Here is a 13,769-nt window from a genome sequence, read left to right as displayed (position 1 = left end):
CGGCGGCGCTTGGCAGGGGGCGGGGGCGGGCTCTGGCGGCGCTCGGCGGTGGGGGGGGGCGTCGCGGGGCTCGGCACTCGGGGGGGGGGTTCCGGCGGCGCTCGGCGCAGGGGTGGGTGGGCTCTGGCGCACGGCGCTCGGCAGGGGGGCGGCGCGGGGGGCGGCGCTCTGGGGCGGGTTCTGGCGGCGCTTGGCTGGGGGCGGCGCGGCGCTCGGTGGGGCGGCTGGGGAGCGGTGCTTTTTTTTGCTGCTTGGGGCAGCAAAAAAGCTAGAGCCGGCCCTGATGGAGAGAGAACTTGGCCATTAATGAGAACATCGTGACGGTTGGTCAGCGTCACTAATGAGATCCCAAATCAACAGGCACCTGAGTCTCCTTCCAACTGAAACTGTTTGTGCGCTACCCAAGCCCGCTGCCCCAGTGGGTCTGATCCATTTGATGTCCCTCACAATATGTGCTAACTACTCGTGCTAAGCAATCTACTCCACCCTTCATTTTGCTGTGATGCTGGGAGTTCCTTCCCCAGACCTCAAGAAGCGCTCTGTGTGAGCTCAGAAGCTGGTCAAATAAAAGGTATCACCTCACCCACATGGTCTCTATAGTGATCAAAGGCAGCCTCTCCTTTCCTGGGCATCGAAAGATCTTTCCCTGATGGATCCCCGGTTGTGTGGTGTGCTCCTCCCTCCACTTCCTTCACCAGCTGTCCTGGTTTGGCAGCCTGTCACATTGGCCCATCTGTCAGCTAAAAAGAGAAACCATTCGTACAAATGGCAGCTTCAACACTGCAGTGATCAGTGGCAAACTGTCAGCCAGCTGGCCTTATGCAGTGGTGGTATAACCGTGTTGGTCCCAGCATATGAGAGACAAGGTAGGTGAGGTAATCTTTTATTGACCAACTTCTGCTAGTGAAAGAGACAAGCTTTTGAGCCACTCAGAACTCTTCTTCAGGTCTGACAGGAATGGGCTGTTTGCCTTGTTGAGCACTCAGGTACGAAGAGGTTATGAAGTGACTCTGGGTAATTTCAGAGTGAGTAGCTAATACCTTCAACTAGACACATACGGTATTGTGGCAAAGAGGAAATGTTGCACAATATAATGAGATAATACAGTATATTTCAAACTTTAACCTAGGAAACCTGGAAAATTTTCCATTTAGACTCTTCTTTAGTTCCCCTCCAGAAAACTGATTTTCCATTGAGTTGAAAATCATTCATGGGGGAGGGGGGATTCATTTTGTCAATTAACTTTTCACTTTTAATTGAAATCCCAAAACAGAACAATTTTTACTGTTCTGCAACCATAACCCAACACTTTAAACTGAAAAATGTTGGGTTTTGGTTGCCAGAACCCAAAAAAGTTCAGTTTCTGACAAAAAACCTGTAACATTTTGAAGAAAAATATTGACAAAAATGAAAAAAGATTTTGTTTTCATTGAAATTATTCACAGGAAAAAAATATAATTTTCCAACCAGTTCTACTTCAATCACATACAATTAACATCTGCCTTGTCCTTTGGGGATGGTCTTGGACCCAAAAATCTGGGTCTTAAAGGTAGAGGCAGAAAGAGGCTTAACTCAAATGCCTGGATCCTAATCCAGGCATTCCCAAATTTCAGGCTATTTGGCTCTAAAGAGTTGGTTCAGACCTATATCTAGTTAGCAGGTGTATATTGGCTGGATTCTCACACAGCCAGTCCTCCTCCTATTGAGGTCCTACTGGCTGTAATGGGGGCAGTTTCAGGGCTTTACCCTGGGTAACTATTTGGGATGGACTCTTCTCTTTTCATTGCGCCTAGATGAGTTATTTGCTTCCTGGTTTGGGCCCTGAATCAGCAAAATGCTTTAGCCCATGAACATCGAAAGCACTGAAGCACACATTTACAGGTAAGCGTGGGCTTGTGTGCATCGCTCAGATAGCTGCATGCTCCTATTTTGAACATCTGGATAGACCACTGCAAGTGGTGTCTCATGTGAGTGATTCACATGGGGTGGAGTTTATTTTGTGAGCAGGGCTTTGGAGAGTATTTGGTTCCCAGTCCGACCTCTGACTCATAGAAACGGCCATACTGGGTGAGACCAATGGTCCTTCTAGCCCAGGATCCAGTCTTAGATAGTGGCCAATGCAGAGCTTCAGGGGAGTGTACAGAGCCGGCAGCTGGTGTTACCCTCCCAGCTTCAGGCAGACAGAGGTTTAGGGTTGCCACCAAACATGGGGTTGCGTCCATGACCATCTTGGCTAGTAGCGATTGATGGATCTATCCTCCATGAACTTATCCAATTCTGTTTTGAACCCACTTACACTTTTGGCCTTCACCACATCCCATGGCAACAAGTTCCACAGGTTAATTGTGCATGGTGTGAAGAAGTATTTCCCCTTGTTTGAATTAAACCCGCTGCCTGTTAATTTCATTGGGTGACCCCTGGTTTTTGTTTTGTGGGAAAAGGGTAAATAACATTTTCACTTTCTTCACACCGTTCATGATATTATAGACCTTGGTCATGTCCCCCTGCCCTTACTTGTCTCTTTTCTAAGCTGAACTGTCCCAGACATTTTAATCTCTCCTCAGATGGAAGTCGTTCCATACGGCCTAATAATTTTTGTTGCCCTTCTCTGCACCTTTTCTAATTCTAATATATTTTTTGAGAAGGGCGACCAGAATCGTAAGCAGTATTCAAGGTGTGGGTGTACTATGGATTTATATAGTGACATTGTGACATTTTTCTGTTTTATTATCTATTCCTTTCCTAATGGTTCCTAACATACTGTTAGCCATTTTGATTGCGGCTGCACATTGAGCAGAAGTTCTCAGAGAACTATCCACGGTGACGCCGAGATCTCTCTTGAGTGGCACCAGCTAATTTAGACCCCATCATTTGGTATGTATAGTTGGGATTACTTTTTCCAGTGTGCGATATTTTGTACTTTATCAATCTTAAATTTCATCTGCCACTTTGTTACCCAGTCACCCAGTTTTGTGAGATCCCCCTGTAAATCTTCACAGTCGGCTTTAGACTTAACTATCTTGAATAATTTTGTATCAGCTGCAAACTTTGCCATTTCACTGTTCGCTCCCTGTTCCAGATATTTTATGAATACGTTTAACAGCAATGGTTCCAGTACAGATCTTTTGGGGACCCCACTGTTTACCTTTCTCCATTGTGAAAACTGACCATTTATTCCTGCCCTTTGTTTCCTATTTCTTAACCAGTTACTGATCCATGAGGGGACCTTCCATCTTATTCCATGACTTTTAGTTTCCTTAAGAGCCTTTGGTGAGGGACCTTGTCAAAGGGTCTCTGAAAATCCAAGTACACTATATTGATTTTTTCACTCTTATCTACATGCTTGTTGACATATTGACACCCTCAAAGACTTCTAGTAGATTGGTGAGGCATGATTTCCCTTTACAAAAGTCATGTTGCCTCTTCCCCAACAAATTAGATTTGTCTATGTGTCTGATAATTCTGTTCCTTACTATAGCGTCCACCAATTTGCCTGGTACTGAAGTTAGGCTCACCAGCCTCTAACTGTCAGGATCACCTGTGGAGTATTGTTTTAAAAATCTGTATTACTATTAGCTACCTTCTGGTCATCTGGTACAGAGGCTTGTTTCAGCAATAGGTTATTAGTAGTTCTGCAATTTCACATTTGAGTTCCTTCAGAACTCATTGGGGAATACCTTCTGGTCCTGGTGACTTATTACTCTTTAAATTATCAATTTTTTTCTAAAACCTCTACTGCTGGGTCATCCATGTGGGACAATACTTCAGATTTATCACCAAAAAAAGTAAAGCTCTGTGGGTATCTCTCCGACAACGTCTGCAGTGAAGACCGATGCAAAAGATTCCCGTAACTTCTTTTCAATGGCCTTGTCTTCTTGAGTGCTCCTTTAGCACCTTGGTGGTTTGGTGACCCCACGGCCTGTTTCACGGGCTTCTTGCTTCTGATGTACGTAAAAAAATGTCTTGGTGTTAGTTTTTGCATCTTTAGCCAGTTGCTTCTCAAATTCTTTCTTGGCCTGCCTTTATTATACTTAACCCGTCAGCTTGTGCACCTTTCTATTAAGCTCACTAGAATTTCACTTTCAAATGCCTTTTTACCTATAACGGCCTCCATTATTCTCCCTTTAGCCTTGGTGGCATTCTTTTGGTCCTCTTAGGGTATGTCTACACTGCAGTTAAAAACCGCGGCTGGCCCATACCAACTGACTCAGACTTGCATGGCTTAGGCTAAGGGACCATTTAATTGTGGTGGAGATGTTCCAGCCCAGGCTGGAACCAAGGTAAGAAGAGAGCCTAGGGTTGGATATGTACTGCCGCTGTCACAGAAACTCCCTTCCTCAGATAAAGGATTGCTACTAGGGATTGGTGGTCTGTATTAGGGATAAATTTCTTCTCTTCTAGGTATGGGTGGAATTTCTTCACATCCCCTACCAAATGTAAAGCCTCCTTATCCATTTGTGCACAGTTGCATTCTCTCGCTGTGAGCGATCTGGAGGAAAATGCTATGGGTCTCTCAGTGCCACCTGGCACAGTGCGCGATATAACAGTCCCTATTCCTCGTGAGAAAGCATGACATGCTTTAACCTTCTCCTGAGATTTATGTAGGCCTTGTGCATCAATAACACGCCCACAATAAGCTGTCGAGTCCTTGGAAAAAATTGTATTTTATGCAATTGGCTCATAACCCGTATTCTTCTAGACATTTTAATGCCCTTTTCATGGTTTCCAAATGTTCTTCATCACTTCCATGAGTCACAATAATGTCATCCAAATACCACTCTTCTCAGGATAACTTTTAAACTTGGTCCGCTGCCCATGGCCATAGAGCAGGAGCTGAAGTAACACCAAACACTAGCTTGTTCTACTGGTACAAACTTTTTGTGCCTTGTGTCTTGATTGTGAGGTATGGTTCAGATTCTTTCTCAGCTTCCACTTGTAGGTAGGTCTGTGACAAATCAGTTTTCCTGAATCATTGTCCCCCTGCCAGTGTAGCAAAAATGTCTTCAGTTCAACACAGGCTAAATTTCAACTTTCGGCACAGGGTTTATGGTGACCTTTAAAATCTCCACACACCCTTTCTACACCACACTTTTTTATAACTGGAAGGATAGGCGTTCCCCACTTGTTCCAGGCCACTTTTGGAAGTATGGCCTTTCTTTCCAGACGTTCCAATTCAGCATCTACCTTCAAGTGAATACTGTAAGGGACAGATCAAGCTCTGTGAAACTGGGGCTGCACTTTCTCAGCTAGGATTAGCTTAGTCTTCATGTGTTTTAGAGTTCCAGTGCCTGACTTAATATCCCTTCCTGCGGCTGTTGAATTGTTTTACTGGAGTTTGCTGACAATGACTGCAGCATCTTTAGAGAATTCCTATCGAGAGGAACTTTATGTATTCATTCGTGGCCCTACAGGGCCGGTCTCTCCATCTCAATGACATATAAGTCTAATAATCATTGCTTATTGTTATACTCCACATTCTCTTGCATCACTCCAACTAGCACCATCTTTTCTCCCGTACATGTTTTTAGCAACATCATTGTTTCCCACAATCTGATATTTTCAAGTTTTCTCATATTTCGAACGTGAGATAACGGAGCCTGTCCCCAATTCCGTTTTTGAATGTTTTTCCTGCCATCGAGGGTGTCAACCAGATTTTTATTATTTTTATTTACACTAACATATATCTAGGCTGGTTACTCCACTCTCACACTCTGTGTCACCACTGCCTCTGTCAACAGAGTGTACATTGATATTCCTTTTTCGATACCCTGATTTGGTCTCTTTTTCTTATTTTTCTTGGTGCAACAAACCACTTGAAAATGCCCCCCCCTTTTTTTTTTTAATTAGTGTCTGCAATATGCATCTTCACCTCAGCAGTCAGAAGGAGTGTGGAACCCTTTTCCACACCAATAGCATCTGTCTGGTGAGCGGACCGACTCTTGCCTTGAGTTATAGATAGTTTATGCATTCCTACTTCAGTTTTAGTTTTGGTATTCAATTCTATTGCATCCCTTGTCGCCCTTGCCATCACAACTCCAATTTCTACTGTGTTTAAAGGTAAGATTTTCCTTAGTTGAGCTGCCTCTGTATGCTTTGTTAAGCAGGCCACACACAAATCTGTCTCTTAAGCCCATCCTTAAAAGCACAGTGTTCGGACAATCTTTTTATCTCTGTCACAGAAGAGGAAATAGATTCTCCTTCAAGTTGACGCCGTTGAACCTTTCTGCCATAATCAGTGGCTTGGGTCCCAAGAGCTCTTGGACAATTTGCACTCTCTCTCAAAAGGTTTTGCTTGCTGGCGTCTCTTGGGTGATCAGACTGTGGGTACTAAACTGTGCACTTTTCCTCCCATCTCACTCAGTATTGCTGTTCCATGATTTTCTGAGGGAATCTCATTTACTTCAAAATACTGCTCCAGCCTCTCGATACATGTGGGCCAGTCCTCCATGGCACTGTCGAAGGCTTCCATGTCTCCAGCAGATCCTGCCATTTCACCCCGCTGCTGTCAGTTCAATAGTTCGGAGCTCCCACAGTTGTAGCAGACTCCTCTCTCCCCCTCGGGGCTGCAAGCATTGTCATCGATTGTTTTGCTACTCTGATTCATGGAAGGCTCTTGAAGTCCTTGTTGCTAATCATTGCATGCGGTAGAGTTAGCACAAATCCCCAATTAGAAACACAGATGGAGCTGGAGTCACGATGGCTCGCTCACTCTTGTACTGCAGAAGAAGGAACACGGTAACCACTATGTAACCAATTCAACATATTCAACTGCTTAAAGAACTGTACCTGCGAATTCACATCAACTGACGCAGCACTGTGCTCAACCCTTCAAATATATCACACTCTGCACTGAGCCCCGTTTCACCAGCAGGTCGCTGCAATCTGTCACTGCAGCCATGTGTGACAGGCTGTTGAGAGTGTAACCGCTGTGATGCATCATCACATCCACCCCCCAGCTTAGCACACTGAAAGGATGCATTTCCTACGGCGCACTGGGGGGGCAGGGGGCAGAGCACTTTTCTAGGCAGAATGAGGCTTTTAGAACAACAGGGTGGACACATGTGGAAGAGATGCTACTTTCACTTGGAGTCCATACTGACTGCTCTCTAAACGCGAAATCCAATTCAGGTGTTGCCTACGTTCTTGCAGAGAGAGGAGCAGAAACAGGTGCGCTACTTTCTTTTAGGGCCCGACTCAAAATTTCCCATTAACTGCAGTGGGCTTTGGATGAGGCCTTTGAAGTTTTGTTCCCAGAAAAATTATTATTCCAGCAGTTCCCAGAGGCTCCAGCTGAGAGAGGGGTGTGTGTGTGTGTGTGTGTGTGTGTGTGTGTGTTGGCTTTTAACTTATGCACTAAGCTCCAGAAGCCCCAGGTTCAATCCCACCCACCGACAACCGGGGTCTGTTGGCGTTACACTTACAGCCTACATAGACAAGCTAAAGGGTAGGAAGGGAAATGGTGGGACAGAGAGGGGAGGTGACTGGCCCACAGTCACAGGAAGAGCTAGGAGTGGGACCCGGGTATCCTGAGAACCTTGCCAACATGCACGTATTGCCGCCTCATAGCTTTGGGCACTGGTAATTTCTACGTCTGAAGGGGTCTAGTTTTTTTTTAGCTATCTGCATTAAAATCTGCCTCTGTCTCTGCTGAGCCCGAGATCGCTGTTGCATGGCCTGTGCTAGAAACACAGACTATAAAAAGACACCCGCGTTAGTCGTTCCCATTGAGGCTGTGACGTCAGCTCCTTGTAACTCACCAGGAGTAAAGCACCACAGTTGTTCATACAGCAGCTGTAACAGCTGCTGCATTACCAGGTAAATACAGTGTCAGTTTACAAACAATGGGCCAGATCCCGAGCTGGTGTGAATTAGCATAGCTCCATTGACGTGAATGGCACTGTACCCTGATCTAATCGATCCTGAGAAAACCAAGGGCCTGACTTTGTCACTGTTACTCTGTACACAGTCCCGACTCGCAGAATAAGGTCCTACGCTATGCAAATAAGGCAGGCAGAACTGGGCCCTACATTAGGAACGGCTGTTTGGGTTGTAAAAGCGTGTCTAACTCTCGGGATTGACTTTCTCTGACACTGTCGCTGTATTAAAAATACCAAATGCACTTTAATGCTTTTCTTACTTCATCGAGAAAATATAGATCTGAATCCCTCAAGGCAATATAATAAGGAACTTGTGTGCATAACGGTGTAAATAGAATGCTGCCACAAAGGTGACTTTTAGCCGATTCCACAGCGATCAGCCACGCTCTTCACACACTAGGGCTTCCGGAAAAGGCTGCGTGATTTAATTGTCTATTTATAGATGGTTTGTTAAATCAATGAGCCTACACTTTTTTTGACTGCTTAAGCTCAGCGTGAACCAGCTACCTTTCTCTCTCTCTCTCGTTCACTCTTATATTCTCCACACATAGAGCTGCCGCTATCTTTGCATTTGTACAGCACCTAGCGTAACATTGTAATATAATTATTCTTAAGACAAAGGAAGGATTGATGGGCGTTAGGTGCCTAAATACCTTTGGGGATCTGGACCTTAGTCTCCCCGGGCTAAATTTTCAAAGGTGTTTAGGAGCCTAGCTAAGCTTTATTGCTGCCCATCACCATGCTATCTGAGCGCCTTTTGTGTGAAATCAATAGCAAAGTCCCTAGCAGACTTTGTGGAGTCTGCAAACGTTTAGTGGCTCAGGGCTGGCCGTGGCATCCCCGCAGTTGTATTCAACATGATGTTCCCATGGGGCGGGCGTATCTGGCTGCCTCCAGCACTGTCCCCTGATGTTCCGCATAAGCCAGTGGAACGGGGTGGAGAGAGGAGTTAAATTCATAGAGTTCTTGGTCCTCTAGTTCCCGAGAGGCCCAGGAGAGGCTCTGGGAGGAACTTGGTATAATGAGGCACTTCCAGGTAGGAGGGCTTTCTGTTTAGCACAGAGGGTGAAATCCTATTTTGTTTTCGTTTCAACAGGCCCAGGATTTCACCCATGCAGTTCACCCTGTTGTCTTTCTGCTCATCCAGCAGCGTGAGCTGTGCCTACTCCACCCAACACCCCTCAGCAGGTTCAGCAGGTGGCTTGCTGAAATCACCAGCTTGGAACATTTGTGCATTTCTCCTCTGTTGCTGTTTCACTGTTTCAACAGTTCTGTGGAGCAGGTTTATTGTGGGCATCCTGACGGGTGCTGCGCTCCTCAGATTAACCCCACACCAACTCAACATCTACTCAGCTACAAAACAAGAGTTTAGGTCTTGCAGCCCCCAGCCGGCCTCACAAACCCTCCACCCCTCTGGCCTGAATGGCCCCTACATCTCTGTTCTGAAGCCCACCCTACCCTGTACCCCACCACGCCTCTGCTTTGAGGGCCCCTCTACACACACCTGCCCACCATGATGGGGGGGGCGGCCATTTTGTATCTGTTGTTTTTTAACGGTACTTGAACTGACCACACCGAAACCACCACTTTAACTGCGGCCGCAACTTCTGAACCAAACTGGCGCCGCTTTCTTACAGCCTTAATCATGGTTCCCTCTGCCTAACTATCGCCTCTGCCCCATGGACCCCATTCAGCAGCGATCTGTGGTGGCAGAGAAACAAAAAGCCATGGAGTGCCCTTTCAGAGCTCGAGCCCCATCTTATTTCAGCAGCAGGTTACCGATTGACTCGTTCGGTTCACAAATTATATGTTATTTACCATCTCTTTGACAGTTTTACCATATATGGAGGCCACAGTGAGTCCATTCAAACTACATCACAAAACACGTTTTATAATCTGTGGGTTTTTATGACAGCCAAATTATACTCCTTGGCTTTTAAGGGAATATATTAAGTTAGCTTTCACTCTAAGTGACATGACATATGATTTCTCATTTTAAACAAAAAAATAGACCAAGTTTGTAATTTCAGCCTGCTGCACGTTTTTCATTTCGCATGATTTAATGCTTTCGGCCGAGAGCGATTGGAACAGAAGACGAATCCTCATGCAGGTGTATATTGAAAGCTCCTGCAAGCTCCGTTTTGACTAATGCAGCTACACTCAGTCCACAGCCGTTTGGTTCCCTTTGGTTTTTTCCCCTCTTTTCTGCATCAGCGTGAAAATCGCAGCGTGCCTTGAGTATAGAAAGGGGCTTTGTTAAAATCGTCCCTTTGGCAAAAGCAGCACACGGATACTGGAAACAGACACGAACACTGTGCCCTCCAGTTTCTCCTGGGGGAATAAGAAAAGGAAGATACAAATCTTTGACAATAAATGAGGCAGGTGGTGGGGAGTTTGAGGAGTCGAGAGCCCCCCTCTCAGCAGCCAGCCCGGGCAGGGAGCAGAAGGGGTGAGGCCAGAGCCTATTCCAGCCATTGGGATGCTGCCCGGTACAGCGCAGGCGCTGCCTGGGAGAGCACCTGGCTGCAGCGGTGGGCTCCACCTGCGCGGGTTCGGCTTCTGGGGACAGCGGCCGAGAGAGCTGGAGCCCCCCCTTGCTCCCCAGCATGCTCAGCCCCTGTCCCCGGAAGCTGCCGCTGCCCCTCCCCAGCCGGGCTCTCTCCCAGGCAGCTGGCTACACTGCACGGAGCAGTGACCTGGAGTGGCTCTGTCCTGCTCCCCATCCAGGCTTGGCTGCCAGGGAGAGCCAGTGTAGTGGAAGGGATAGCTCAGTGGTTTGCGCATTAGCCTGCTAAACCCGGGGTTGTGAGTTCAATCCTTGAGGAGGCCATTTGGGGATTTAGTTGGGGTTGGCCCTTTCTTGAGCAGGGGGTTAGACTAGATGACCACCTGAAGTACCTTCCATCCCTGTGAAGGACAGAGTCCCTTTCCCCCCACAAGTGACATTGTGTGGGGCTGGGAAGAGACACTTGTGGCAGTCACATGTCCTCCCCTTTAGCTTCTGCTGCCCCAGTATGGGGAGGCACCAGGCATCTATGTTCCGTACATTTTAAATGTATGTTGTTGATTGCTCCCTCTGATGCAAAGTAGAAACCTTTGTAGATGTATGAGAACTGGGTAATGGGGAAATAAATATTGGCAGAGCTCTACAAATCCCCCTGAGAAAAGGTCAAAAAAGGGGTGTTTGCAATGGTCCAGAATAGCTCACACTTGTATTCCTACAGCGAGATCAATTTGCCAATGGATTTGGGAGTGAGTTTGTTCCTAGAGTAGGTGGGAGCTTTCCTGCCAAACATAAGACTTTAGAGCCAGGTATTTAAGTGTCTAAAGATGCAGAGAGGTGTCTAGTGGGATTTTCAAAAGGACCTGGGAACCTAAATCTAGGCCCAGATCCTCAAAGGTATTAGGCTCCTAATGTAGAGACCCTTCATTGCGGGGAGACAAGTTGCCAGCAGACCTGAATCTCATGCAAGGAGGGTCCCAGCCAGTGGGAAGGGCTTTGGGTAAGCAGGACCTTATTAGACAGATGGCAGCTTGTTCATTAAGTTTAAGTTCTAGAATGTATGTTATGGTTTTATTTTACATGCAATCCTTTGTTCCCATGAATCCTACTTGCTCTTTTGGTGCTCTGCTCTTAGTTCAGTGAATGTATTCTTGTTTTCACTACAGACATAGGTAGGTGCGGCGAGCTAAGCTGTGTTCTGTGGTGTAACTAGGAAGCTGGGGTGTAGTGTTCCTTTGGGACCAACGGCTCTGGTAATTCTGTGAGCATCCAGGGGCTGGGCACCGCAGGGGGACACTCGAGGGCTTGGGCGTTGTCGCGCCTATCGCTCGCCTGCAGGAGGGACAGCGGAGCCCGCGTGGGCTGAGAGGGAGGTGCTTGTGTTGCCTGTGACTGAGAGAGACAGGAAGCTGATGCCTGGAAGATACAGACAAGACTCCCTCATGCTAAGGGCTGGTGGTAGAGAGGTGCCCCAAAGCCCTGGGTGCCCCTGGGGAGCGTAACATGTTGCTTTGGGACCAAGCCATCTACAACAAGCCCAGGTATCGAGCTACCCATGTGAGTGACCAGTTTGGCCTGGATAAAGGTTGCAGGGAATTGGCTCCAGTATTAATCATTCCTATCACTTACACCATGCTTTCCATCAGCCGATCTCCCAGCTCTTTACAAGGGAGGTCACTGTCAGATGGGGAAACTGAGGCACGGAGAGGCAGTGACTTGCCCTAAAAGCATACAGCAATAGAAATAGCTTTTCTTAAATGCAGGCAGGAGCTTTATCCTACACAATTAGAATTAAGACGTGTGCATACACACACAGGTCCATTGGCTACATCCACCCAAGGAGTTTATGACTATTTAGTACGATTAATGTCTTAAAATCATCTCAGCTGATCTTACGTTCCTATAACAGAGTGAGATGTCTGACTTTCCACCCCTCCTTTAGGGCAAAAGGCTGGTGTGAGACAAACAAGCACAAACGAACCAGAATGTGACATTCCAACCTTGCTGTGAGATGGACCCGTGGGAGAGCTGAATGCCAGGTCATCCAGATGCAGAGCCGGCAATAGAACCAAGGTGTCCTGCATCCCAGTCCAGTGCTCTATCCACTGGGGCACAAAGTAATTCCATATTGATCAACTCAAACATTAAATACTAATGAACGGACTGGCCTCTTTCCAGGGGATTTACTAGGAGAGATTTCATCCCTTGTAATGTCTAGGTGCCCCAAATGAGAACAAGGCTCCACAGTGCAAGGCGCTGTACATACTTATAGTGGGAGACAAACCCTGCCCCGAAGAGCTTTCAGTCTTAATAGTTAAGACAGACAAAGGGTGGGAGGGGGAACGAAGGCTCAGAGAGCCGAAGTGATTGCCTGACAGCAGCCAAGCTCCGAATAGAGCCCGGCTCTCCTGACTCCCATCCACTGCCCCATCCACTAGATCGCACTGCCCCCTGTGCTGCGGGCGCATCTGCCCACCCTACCAGGATGCCTGCCAGGGGAGCTGTCGCCTAAACAGAGGCCAAATGCAAAGACCCAGCACTAGTGTGGGAAATCTGAAATAATCTAGAAATCCTCAGGAACGTTTTGAATGATTAAGTTAATATTCGCACTATGCACGTCTAATTGCCGGTCTGAATTCTCTGCAGGGGCAACGTATCTTGTCCCCTCACTGCTCCGGCGCTGAAAAGCACACACCAGAGACGATTTTTCCCTTACATATCTGATGTCTTTAAGATTTCTGAGAATTTGTTTGTACTCACAGGCCATGAAAGACTCAGGTTCTGGAATCTAACAGCCACAAGAGGGACTGTTAATATCTTTTCCCAGACATGGAGGTGATGTGATTGTGTAACATACCAGGATGTATTTATATCTATTTCTGTACTGAGCCTCATTCGCTGGCCTGACTCCATTGAAATCACTCCATATTTAGGTGTTCAAATAGCTGGCCTGTTTTTCAAAAATGCTGAAGTCCCCAGGTGCTGGGTTTTTTCAAGTCAGTGGGAGCTGCCGGGTGCTCAGCACTTGGAAAATCAGGCCAACTATTTAGACACCTACATAAGAATTTAGAAGTAATATATTTTCAAAAGAGCCTAAAGTGCCAATCTGCAAAGGTATTTAGGAGCCCACTGGGAATTAGGCTCCTAAATACCTTTGAGGATCTAAGGCTAAGTAACTTGGAAGCCTAAATAGGGTCTTCGTAAAATTTTATGTTAGGAGATTAACTGTAGACCCCCCCACTTTTTAAAATCTTGGGTGCCATATTTATCTTCTGAACACTAAGCTGGCTGTTAACCAAACACTTCCTTGGCCAGTAAACAATGTTGCTGATTCTCACAATTTTTCTCATGAGTCTCACAATATTTTGTGTTTTTATTGAGAACTGTTT

At 46.6% G+C, this 13,769-nt stretch overlaps 2 long non-coding RNA genes across 2 annotated transcripts; one reads left to right on the top strand and one right to left on the bottom strand.

The window, feature by feature from the left end:
- The first annotated feature begins 295 nt into the window (after positions 1–295).
- On the top strand, positions 296–9,781 carry LOC112058644 (uncharacterized). The gene is made up of 3 exons (XR_256972.4): positions 296–1,881; positions 2,768–2,874; positions 8,974–9,781. It is a non-coding gene; the product is annotated as an uncharacterized LOC112058644 (long non-coding RNA).
- Positions 9,781–13,221, bottom strand: LOC122174575 (uncharacterized). Its single transcript, XR_006176609.2, has 3 exons — positions 13,141–13,221; positions 12,381–12,485; positions 9,781–10,208 (listed from the first exon to the last, which is right to left on the bottom strand). It is a non-coding gene; the product is annotated as an uncharacterized LOC122174575 (long non-coding RNA).
- Between the last annotated feature and the right edge of the window lie 548 nt (positions 13,222–13,769).

This window comes from Chrysemys picta, chromosome 6, assembly GCF_011386835.1.
Source record: "Chrysemys picta bellii isolate R12L10 chromosome 6, ASM1138683v2, whole genome shotgun sequence".
Classification (NCBI taxonomy): Eukaryota; Metazoa; Chordata; order Testudines; family Emydidae; genus Chrysemys; species Chrysemys picta.
This window is presented reverse-complemented; position numbering and strand designations above follow the sequence as displayed.